At 49.6% G+C, this 12,353-nt stretch overlaps 1 protein-coding gene across 2 annotated transcripts in view; it reads right to left on the bottom strand.

Moving 5' to 3' along the window:
• The window catches only part of AP1G1 (adaptor related protein complex 1 subunit gamma 1), a 192,159-nt gene that overhangs the window by 30,888 nt on the left and 148,918 nt on the right, over positions 1-12,353 (bottom strand). The gene's annotated exons all lie outside the window — the stretch shown is intronic.

Here is a 12,353-nt window from a genome sequence, read left to right as displayed (position 1 = left end):
GGCGATTGCTGGTCGCAGTATAACACCAGTATGTGTGTATATACTTTTTAGAGTATTTTCCAGCCTCCTATCAGCTGGATCCTTGAGGGCGGCCGTATCAGGAGACGGTAACGCCACTTGTTTGGATAAACGTGTGAGCGCCTTGTCCACCCTAGGGGGTGTTTCCCAGCGCGCCCTAACCTCTGGCGGGAAAGGGTATAACGCCAATAACTTCTTTGAAATTAGCAGTTTTTTATCAGGGGTAACCCACGCTTCATCACACACGTCATTCAATTCCTCTGATTCAGGAAAAACTACAGGTAGTTTTTTCAGACCCCACATAATACCCCTTTTTGTGGTACTTGCAGTATCAGAGATATGCAAAGCCTCCTTCATTGCCGTGATCATATAACGTGTGGCCCTACTGGAAAATACGTTCGTTTCTTCACCGTCGACACTAGATTCGGTGTCTGGGTCTGTGTCGACCGACTGAGGCAAAGGGCGTTTTACAGCCCCTGACGGTGTTTGAGACGCCTGGGCAGGTACTAACTGGTTTGCCGGTCGTCTCATGTCGTCAACCGACTTTTGCAGCGTGCTGACATTATCACGTAATTCCATAAACAAAGCCATCCATTCCGGTGTCGACTCCCTAGGGGGTGACATCACCATTACCGGCAATTGCTCCGCCTCCACACCAACATCGTCCTCATACATGTCGACACACACGTACAGACACACAGCAGACACACAGGGAATGCTCTGATAGAAGACAGGACCCCACTAGCCCTTTGGGGAGACAGAGGGAGAGTTTGCCAGCACACACCAAAGCGCTATAATTATATAGGAACAACCTTATATAAGTGTTGTTTCCTTATAGCTGCTTAAATATATATAATATCGCCAAAAAATGCCCCCCCTCTCTGTTTTTTACCCTGTTTCTGTAGTGCAGTGCAGGGGAGAGCCTGGGAGCCTTCCTAGCAGCGGAGCTGTGTAGGAAAATGGCGCTGTGTGCTGAGGAGATAGGCCCCGCCCCCTATTCCGGCGGGCTCTTCTCCCGGTTTTTCTGAGACCTGGCAGGGGTGAAATACATCCATATAGCCTCATGGACTATATGTGATGTATTCTTTTTAGCCAGAAAGGTATTAACATTGCTGCCCAGGGCGCCCCCCCCAGCGCCCTGCACCCTCAGTGACCGCCGGTGTGAAGTGTGCCTGAGCGCAATGGCGCACAGCTGCAGTGCTGTGCGCTACCTCATGAAGACTGAAAAGCCTTCAGCCGCCGGTTTCTGGACCTCTTCTTACTTCGGCATCTGCAAGGGGGTCGGCGGCGCGGCTCCGGTGACCCATCCAGGCTGTACCTGTGATCGTCCCTCTGGAGCTAGTGTCCAGTAGCCTAAGAAGCAAATCCATCCTGCACGCAGGTGAGTTCACTTCTTCTCCCCTAGGTCCCTCGTTGTAGTGAGCCTGTTGCCAGCAGGACTCACTGAAAATAATAAAACTATCAAAACTTTTACTCTAAGCAGCTCTTTATGAGAGCCACCTAGATTGCACCCTGCTCGGACGGGCACAAAAACCTAACTGAGGCTTGGAGGAGGGTCATAGGGGGAGGAGCCAGTACACACCACCTAGTGGTCAAACTTTTAAATTTTGTGCCCTGTCTCCTGCGGAGCCGCTATTCCCCATGGTCCTGACGGAGTCCCCAGCATCCACTAGGACGTCAGAGAAAGACATAGCATTTATTCTGGAGCTTAGTAAACAAATGTCCCTTTGAGCATCCCTCATATATAAAGCAGCATCTTTGATATGCTCTAGGGTCATTAGAATGGTATCCTTATCTAGGGTGTCAAGTTCCGTAGATAAGGAATCTGTCCATGCTGCGACAGCACTACAAACCCAGGCCGATGCCATAGCCGGTCTAACGATAGTACCGGAATGTGTGTAAATGTGCTTCATGGTAACCTCCTGCTTACGATCAGCAGGATCCTTGAGGGAAGCTGTATCCTGAGAAGGCAGTGCCACCTTCTTGGATAAGCGTGTCAACACCTTGTCTACCTTAGGCGAAGATTCCCATCGTATCCTGTCCTTTTGTGGAAAGGGATACGCCATAAGAATCCTTTTGGGAACTTGTAGTCTCCTATCTGGAGATTCCCAAGCCTTTTCGCACAAGTCGCTTAGCTCAAATGAGGACGGAAAAGTGACCTTAGGCTTTTTCCCTTTATACATGTGTACCCTCGTGTCAGGGACAGGGGGTTCCTCAGTGATATGCAAAACCTCTTTAATGGCCATAATCATGTAACGAATGCCTTTTGCCACCTTTGGTTGCAATTTTGCATCCTCATAGTCGACACGAGTCAGTATCTGTGTCGGTATCTGTGTCAGTGATCTGGGATATGGTGCGTTTTTGAGACCCCAACGGTCCTGGTGCCACAGGGACAGGCATGGTCTGACTACCTGACTGATCGCTAACTTCAGCCTTGTCTAACCGTTTATGCAGTAAATTTACATTTGCATTCAAGACATTCCACATATCCACCCAGTCCGGTGTCAGCATTGCCGACGGCGACCTGACAATCATGCACTCCTCCTTAGGTGAGCCTTCCTCACACACACACGTACCGACACACTTCACACACACAGGGAATCTTTTTTCTGAAGACAGGTTCCCCCTGAGTCCCCTTGGAGAGACAGAGAGAGAGTATGCCAGCACACACCCCAGCGCTATATGACCCAGGAGAAACACACAAAATGTTTACCCAGTAGCGCTGCTTAATGTGTAAATGCCAATAATGTGCCCCCCCTCTACTTTAAAACCCCCTTACACCGTGTGCCAAGCAGGGGAGAGTCCGGGGAGCTTCCTCTCAGCGGTGCTGTGGAGAGAAAATGGCGTTGGTGAGTGCTGAGGGAGAAGCCCCGCCCCCTCGGCGGCGGGCTTCTGTCCCGCTCAAACTTACTAAAAAATGGCGGGGGCTCTTTTATATACATGTACAGTGCCCACCTGTACATGTATATAGACTTTTGCCATATGAGAGGTGTTTTATTGCTGCCCAGGGCGCCCCCCCTGCGCCCTGCACCCGTACAGTGACCGGAGTGTGTGAGGTGTATGGGAGCAATGACGCACAGCTGCGGTGCAGTGCGTTACCTCTGTGCAGCACCGAAGGCTTCTGTCGCCTTAGACGTCTTCTGGCTTTGTGTATGCTGGCTCTGTGAGGAGAACGGCGGCGCGGCTCTGGGGGTGAACGCCCAGGACGAACCTGTGTTCACTCCCTCTGGAGCTAATGGTGTCCAGTAGCCGAGGAAGCAGAGCCTATCATTTAAGTAGGTCTGCTCCTCTCTCCTCAGTCCCTCGATGCAGGGAGCCTGTTGCCAGCAGTGCTCCCTGAAAAAGAGAAAAAAATCCAAACAAAAATGCTTTCTAAGCAGGAAACTCAGGAGAGCTCCCTGCAGTGCACCCATTCTCCTCTGGGCACAGTCTAAAACTGAGGTCTGGAGGAGGGGCATAGAGGGAGGAGCCAGTGCACACCCAGAATCCAAAGTTTTTCTTAAAGTGCCCTATCTCCTGCGGAGCCTGTCTATTCCCCATGGTCCTTACGGAGTCCCCAGCATCCTCTAGGACGTTAGAGAAAATATATTTCCAGGATCAGACCCTTTCTGACCCAGGATGCTACTAAGACTCTTATCCACTCACTGGTCATCTCCAGACTGGACTACTGTAATCTGCTCCTGACTGGCATTCCTGACAAATACCTCTCTCCACTCCAATCTATCCTCAATGCTGCTGCCCGGCTCATTTTCCTCACCAAACGCACTACGTCCACCTCTCCTCTCTTACAAGACCTTCACTGGCTCCCCTTCCCTTTCAGAATCCATTTGAAGCTTCTCACACTCGCTTACAAAGCCCTCACCCACTCCTCTCCCATCTACATCTCTGACCTTATCTCCCTTTCCACTCCCACCCGTCCTCTTCGCTCTGCTAATGCACGCCGACTCTCCTGCCTACGGATTACTTCCTCCCACTCCTACCTCCAAGATTTTTCATGTGCTGCACTCAAACGGGCTCTCAAGACCCACTTCTTCACCAAACCCAGGACACAGGTGCTGCAGGTTGACTGGGTGTTTGGCACTCAGCATCTGAACCGGCAGCTAAAACTTCCCCCTAAAGTAAATCCGTGGTGCCAGTACTGCAGGATGCAGAAGCGTCCGCAGATTTCCCACCCTGTGTGGCAGACATTATAAGGAATGTAGCCTAAGGGCGTAACAGTACAATATAGCCAGACAAACACAATACCTGCAAATAACCCCCTATCTTATGTGACAGTAAACACAGGACACAAAACAGAGGATTTAAGCGGTATGAGGTGACAAACTCACAGTAAAAATACCCAAGCGTATAATTCAGGGTGCAGAATAAAGTGATAGCAATATGTGATATAGGAGAATGGAATCCCACACAACAGCTGCAGGCACACTCAGTCACATGTACAATGCAGAAGTTATTACATATAAACAATAAAACTGCACTGGACTAGTAAAACTACATAAAAATATGTACGAGTATAGATATAACAATGCACAGTAGATACTGGATGTATATCACAGAATACTTGTACTAAATATTTAGATAGCAGTACACTTGTTCTTAACTAACACTGTCTAAAATGACATGTAGAATACTTCAGTGCCTGTAAATGCACAGCGCTGATGAGACAGGCGGCTTTACAGAGGAGACAGAGCCCAGCAGTCTCGGAGATCAGCCCAGCTAGTAGTAAAGATGGCACCAAAATCTCTGTCAGGGAGTGAGGGGAGAGAGAAATGCAGCTCCAGGGTGGGAACACCAGCAGTAGATGGCGGCCGTAGCTGGGGGAGGGGCTACAGGTCAGCGCATTATCCTCTATGCTGGGCCTCACCATAGTGTCCGTCTCCTGGGACCGTGATTTATGGCCGGTCCCACCTGGGGGACCCTCTTATCTCTTCCCTGATGTGCAGCCACGCGATCCAGGAGAGCGTCAGCGGTGTGTGCCTGAAGTCCGGTGCGTCTCCGCTACAAGTACCCGGGAACCAGTCCGCAGGAGTATGCAGCGCTGCTGGGGGAGGTGATGGAGCCGCAGCACAGCATGTCAGAATGACATAAAAAGTGCTGCGGTCCTTGAAGTCTTCTTAAAAAGCTCTTTTCAGGGCTGCCTAGCGCAGCCCCCCCTGTTGGTGCCCTGCTATCCAGGCACCAACTTACAAACTGAGCTCTAGTGCATGGAGGCGGAGCTATAGAGGAGGTGGTGCAATGCATCCTGGGAACAGCCAAAGCTTTAGCCTGTTGGTGCCTCGGATCAAGATCCAACTCTACACCCCGATGTTATTCCCTGTGAAATACCAGTGTACCCCGCTGCAGAAACATGGAATAATGACTATTATTTTACCATCTATACCAGGGTTCTCCAAACTCTGTCCTCACAGCATCCCAACAGTCCATATTTGTGCACAGACTGTATAATCAAACTGACTGCGTTACTCATTAAGTCACCTGTGCTTAAGCATGAATATCCTTAAAACCCAGACTGTTAGGGTGCAATAATAAGAATTTACTTACCGATAATTCTATTTCTCGTAGTCCGTAGTGGATGCTGGGGACTCCGTCAGGACCATGGGGAATAGCGGCTCCGCAGGAGACAGGGCACAAAAATAATGCTTTAGGATTAGGTGGTGTGTACTGGCTCCTCCCCCTATGACCCTCCTCCAAGCCTCAGTTAGGATACTGTGCCCGGACGATAAGGAAGGATATACAATAAGGAAGGATATTGAATCCCGGGTAAGACTCATACCAGCCACACCAATCACACCGTATAACTTGTGATCTGAACCCAGTTAACAGTATGACAAACGTAGGAGCCTCTGAACAGACAGCTCACAACAATAACAACCCGAATTTGTTTTTAACAATAACTATGTACAAGTATTGCAGACAATCCGCACTTGGGATGGGCGCCCAGCATCCACTACGGACTACGAGAAATAGAATTATCGGTAAGTAAATTCTTATTTTCTCTAACGTCCTAAGTGGATGCTGGGGACTCCGTCAGGACCATGGGGATTATACCAAAGCTCCCAAACGGGCGGGAGAGTGCGGATGACTCTGCAGCACCGAATGAGAGAACTCAAGGTCCTCCTCAGCCAGGGTATCAAATTTGTAGAATTTTCCAAACGTGTTTGCCCCTGACCAAGTAGCAGCTCGGCAGAGTTGTAATGCCGAGACCCCCCGGGCAGCCGCCCAGGATGAGCCCACTTTCCTTGTGGAATGGGCCTTGACAGATTTAGGTTGTGGCAAGCCTGCCACAGAATGTGCAAGTTGAATTGTGCTACAAATCCAACGAGCAATCGTCTGCTTAGAAGCAGGAGCACCCATCTTGTTGGGTGCATACAATATAAACAGTGAGTCAGACTTTCTGACTCCCGCCGTTCTTGAAATATATATTTTCAATGCCCGGACCACGTCCAACAACTTGGAATCCTCCAAATCGTTAGTAGCCGCAGGCACCACAATAGGCTGGTTCAGGTGAAACGCTGACCCCACCTTAGGCAGAAAATGAGGACGCGTCCGCAGTTCTGCCCTGTCCGTATGGAAAATCAGATATGGGCTCTTATGATAAAGCCGCCAATTCTGATACTCTCCTGGCTGAAGCCAGGGCCAGTAGCATGGTTACTTTCCATGTAAGATACTTCAACTCCACCGATTTGAGCGGCTCAAACCAATGGGATTTGAGAAAATCCAAGACTACATTAAGATCCCACGGTGCCACTGGGGGCACAACCGGGGGCTGTATATGTAGTACTCCTTTTACAAAAGTCTGGACTTCACGAACTGAAGCCAATTCTTTCTGGAAGAAAATCGACAGGGCCGAAATTTGAACCTTAATGGACCCCAATTTGAGGCCCATAGACAATCCTGTTTGCAGGAAATGTAGGAATCGACCCAGTTGAAATTCCTCCGTGGGGGCCTTCCTGGCCTCACACCACGCAACATATTTTCTCCAAATGCGGTGATAATGTTGTGCAGTCACCTCCTTCCTGGCTTTTACCAGTGTAGGAATGACCTCTTCCGGAATGCCTTTTTCCCTTAGAATTCGGCGTTCAACCGCCATGCCGTCAAACGCAGCCGCGGTAAGTCTTGGAATAGACACGGTCCCTGCGGAAGCAGGTCCCGTCTTAGAGGTAGAGGCCACGGATCCTCCGTGAGCATCTCTTGAAGTTCCGGGTACCAAGTTCTTCTTGGCCAATCCGGAGCCACTAGTATCGTTCTTACTCCCTTTTGCCGTATAATTCTCAGTACTTTTGGTATGAGAGGCAGAGGAGGGAACACATACACTGACTGGAACACCCACGGTGTTACCAGAGCGTCCACAGCTATTGCCTGAGGGTCTCTTGACCTGGCGCAATACCTGTCCAGTTTTTTGTTGAGGCGGGACGCCATCATATCCACCATTGGTTTTTCCCAACGGTTCACAATCATGTGGAAGACTTCTGGATGAAGTCCCTACTCTCCCGGGTGTAGATCGTGTCTGCTGAGGAAGTCTGCTTCCCAGTTGTCCACTCCCGGAATGAATACTGCTGACAGTGCTATCACATGATCTTCCGCCCAGCGAAGAATCCTTGCAGCTTCTGCCATTGCTGTCCTGCTTCTTGTGCCGCCCTGTCTGTTTACGTGGGCGACTGCCGTGATGTTGTCCGACTGGATCAACACCGGCTGACCCTGAAGCAGGGGTTTTGCCAGGCTTAGAGCATTGTAAATCGCTCTTAGCTCCAGTATATTTATGTGAAGAGACATCTCCAGGCTTGACCATACTCCCTGGAAGTTTCTTCCCTGTGTGACCGCTCCCCAGCCTCTCAGACTGGCATCCGTGGTCACCAGGACCCAGTCCTGTATGCCGAATCTGCGGCCCTCTAACAGATGAGCACTCTGCAACCACCACAGAAGAGACACCCTTGTCCGTGGCGATAAGGTTATCCGCTGATGCATCTGCAGATGTGATCCGGACCATTTGTCCAGCAGATCCCACTGAAAAGTTCGTGCGTGGAATCTGCCGAATGGAATCGCTTCGTAAGAAGCCACCATCTTTCCCAGGACTCTTGTGCATTGATGCACAGACACTTTCCCTGGTTTTAGGAGGTTCCTGACAAGTTCGGATAACTCCCTGGCTTTCTCCTCCGGAAGAAACACCTTTTTCTGAACCGTGTCCAGAATCATTCCCAGGAACAGCAGACGTGTCGTCGGGGTCAACTGAGATTTTGGAAAATTCAGAATCCACCCGTGTTGTTGCAGCACTAGTCGGGTTAGTGCTACTCCGTCCTCCAGCTGTTCTCTGGACCTTGCCCTTATCAGGAGATCGTCCAAGTAAGGGATAATTAATACGCCTCTTCTTCGCAGAAGAATCATCATTTCGGCCATTACCTTGGTAAAGACCCGAGGTGCCGTGGACAATCCAAACGGCAGCGTCTGAAACTGATACAGTTTTGCACCACGAACCTGAGGTACCCTTGATGTGAAGGGCAAATTGGGACATGCAGGTAAGCATCCTTCATGTCCAGGGACACCATAAAGTCCCCTTCTTCCAGATTCGCTATCACTGCTCTGAGTGACTCCATCTTGAACTTGAATTTTTGTATGTACAGGTTCAAAGATTTCAGATTTAGAATAGGTCTTACCGAGCCGTTCGGCTTCGGTACCACAAATAGCGTGGAGTAATACCCCTTTCCCTGTTGTAGGAGAGGTACCTTGACTATCACCTGCTGAGAAAACAGCTTGTGAATGGCTTCCAATACCGTCGCCCTGTCTGAGGGAGACGTTGGCAAAGCAGACTTTAGGAACCTGCGAGGGGGAGACTTCTCGAATTCCAACCTGTAACCCTGAGATACTACCTGCAGGATCCAGGGGTCCACCTGTGAGCAAGCCCACTGTGCGCTGAAATTCTTGAGTCGACCCCCCACCGCTCCTGAGTCCGCTTGTAAGGCCCCAGCGTCATGCTGAGGGCTTTGCAGAACCCTGAGAGGGCTTCTGTTCCTGGGCAGGGGCTGCTTGCTGCCCTCTCTTACCCCTTCCTCTGCCCCGAGGCAGATATGACTGTCCTTTTGTCCGCTTGTTCTTATAGGACCGAAAGGACTGCGGCTGAAAAGACGGTGTCTTTTTCTGTTGGGAGGGGGTCTGAAGTAAAAAGGTGGATTTTCCGGCCGTTGCCGTGGCCACCAGATCCGATAGACCGACGCCAAATAATTCCTCCCCTTTATACGGCAATACTTCCATATGTCGTTTGGAATCCGCATCACCTGACCACTGTCGCGTCCATAAACTCCTTCTGGCAGATATGGACATCGCATTTACTCTCGATGCCAGAGTGCAAATATCTCTCTGAGCATCTCGCATATAAAGGAAAGCATCCTTTAATTGCTCTATAGTCAATAAAATACTGTCCCTATCCAGGGTATCAATATTTTCAGTCAGGGAATCCAACCAGACGACCCCAGCACTGCACATCCAGGCTGAGGCGATGGCTGGTCGCAGTATAACACCAGTATGTGTGTATATACTTTTTAGGGTAGTTTCCAGTCTCCTATCAGCTGGATCCCTGAGGGCGGCCGTATCAGGAGACGGTAACGCCACTTGTTTTGATAAGCGTGTGAGCGCCTTATCCACCCTAGGGGGTGTTTCCCAGCGCGCCCTAACCTCTGGCGGGAAAGGGTATAATGCTAATAACTTTTTTGAAATTAGCACTTTTCTATCTGGGTTAACCCACGCTTCATCACATACATCATTTAATTCCTCTGATTCAGGAAAAACTACAGGTAGTTTTTTCACCCCCACATAATACCCCTTTTTGTGGTACTTGCAGTATCAGAGATATGCAAAGCCTCCTTCATTGCCGTGATCATATAACGTGTGGCCCTACTTGAAAATACGTTTGTTTCATCACCGTCGACACTAGATTCAGTGTCTGTGTCTGGGTCTGTGTCGACCGACTGAGGTAAAGGGCGCTTTACAGCCCCTGACGGTGTCTGAGACGCCTGGGCAGGTACTAACTGGTTTGCCGGCCGTCTCATGTCGTCAACTGATTTTTGTAATGTGCTGACATTATCACGTAATTCCATAAACAAAGCCATCCATTCCGGTGTCGACTCCCTGGGGGGTGACATCACCATTATCGGCAATTGCTCTGCCTCCACACCAACATCGTCCTCATACATGTCGACACACACGTACCGACACACAGCAGACACACAGGGAATGCTCTTATCGAAGACAGGACCCCACTAGCCCTTTGGGGAGACAGAGGGAGAGTTTGCCAGCACACACCCAAGCGCTATAATATATATGGGAACAACCTTATATAAGTGTTGTTCCTTATAGCAGCTTAAATATATCAAAATATCGCCAAAAAATGCCCCCCCTCTCTGTTTTACCCTGTTTCTGTAGTGCAGTGCAGGGGAGAGTCCTGGGAGCCTTCCTCACAGCGGAGCTGAGCAGGAAAATGGCGCTGTGTGCTGAGGAGAATAAGCCCTGCCCCCTATTTCGGCTGGCTTTTCTCCCGGAGTTTTAGATATCTGGCATGGGTTAAATACATACATATAGCCTCAATGGCTATATGTGATGTATTCTTTTGCCATAAAGGTATTAAATATTGCTGCCCAGGGCGCCCTGCACCCTCCGTGACCGCTTGGTGTGAAGTGTGTGACAACAATGGCGCACAGCTGCAGTGCTGTGCGCTACCTTCATGAAGACTGAAGAGCCTTCTGCCGCCTGTTTCCGGACCTTCAATCTTCAGCATCTGTAAGGGGGGTCGGCGGCGCGGCTCCGGGACGAACCCCAGGGTGAGACCTGTGTTCCGACTCCCTCTGGAGCTAATGGTGTCCAGTAGCCTAAGAATCCAATCCATCCTGCACGCAAGTGAGTTGAAATTCTCTCGCCTAAGTCCCTCGATGCAGTGAGCCTGTTGCCAGCAGGACTCACTGAAAATAAAAAACCTAAAAACTTTTTCTAAGCAGCTCTTTAGGAGAGCCACCTAGATTGCACCCTGCTCGGACGGGCACAAAAACCTAACTGAGGCTTGGAGGAGGGTCATAGGGGGAGGAGCCAGTACACACCACCTAATACTAAAGCTTTATTTTTGTGCCCTGTCTCCTGCGGAGCCGCTATTCCCCATGGTCCTGACGGAGTCCCCAGCATCCACTTAGGACGTTAGAGAAAAGGGTGTGTTTGGGAACCAGTGATCTATACAATGTACCTGCTTCAGTTCACCACACACTCACATACTAAGCAATAAATAAAGAGAACAAGATCCATAGCATAAACTCTCCGTCAGGCCACAAGACTCACATCCTCGTCCTCTATATGATGTGGTTTATAACCATGGCAAGCCAGAAACAACTTTGTCTTGCTTACAGTATACCACAAACAGACATACTGTAGTTCAAATGTAAAATAGTCCAGGTGCACCACATTAGGAAATACAGTAAGTAAGGCTCAATAACACTGCCACACCAATGATTTGATCTATAATAGCATGTACTGTTGAATGGAGAAAGCTAGATAAAGAAAAGGAAACCAGTACGTACATCACATGGTCAGTATGTTGATAGCCATTATGTCCTTGTTGAATAAATCAATCCAAAACCATGATCATTAAAACGTAGTTGCAACCTGTGGTGGCCATTCAATTGTTATCACTGCAACCCGTACCTGAGTGCGCCAGCAGCTATTCAATTTCTGTAGACAGGCGGACTAACATCAGTTCTGCTCGTTGCCTCCTGACGAGGCGAGCAGAATGTGTGTGAAACGCGCCTTTTCACTTTGCACCCAATACTTTAATCTGGTATAGCATTATGAGCTACTAAACATGGTATTTCTGGGCCCTCTGAATGTTGAAGCATTACAATTTCCCTGCCCTGGAGGAAAGGAACCCAGGCCAAGGAAAATAGGCAGAGTCTATGCCAGACGGTGAAGCAGTATTCGTCACTCCAAGGAACACAGTGGTCCAGGGTTCAAAGGCAGTTTGCTTTACATCACTCTAGGGGACAATTGGCATTGACCAGAGATATGAGGCTTCTGTGTGGATTTCTGGCCATTATAACTATGGTGCTCCTGAAGAACCATTCTTGTGCAGATGTTGCTTGTAGATTATGCTTGATATGCTTTAGGAGAACTGGATATACCGGCTGTAGGGATCCCGGATACAGACAATTAGTCTCCCTCTTGGGGTGTCCACGACCCCCCCCTGGAGGGAGATAAATAGCGTGGCACCTGTAGCGCGCCACAGTGCCCGCAAAGGGCTCTTTTGCGCTTGCCCTGCTGCTGGCATTCTGGCTGTCAGGATCCCGACAGCCTGCCACCCGTAGTAC

The sequence above is a fragment of the Pseudophryne corroboree genome, chromosome 11 (assembly GCF_028390025.1).
Source record: "Pseudophryne corroboree isolate aPseCor3 chromosome 11, aPseCor3.hap2, whole genome shotgun sequence".
In the NCBI taxonomy this organism is placed as follows: Eukaryota; Metazoa; Chordata; class Amphibia; order Anura; family Myobatrachidae; genus Pseudophryne; species Pseudophryne corroboree.
Note: the sequence above shows the minus strand (reverse complement) of the source record. Positions and strands in the feature narration are given on the sequence as shown.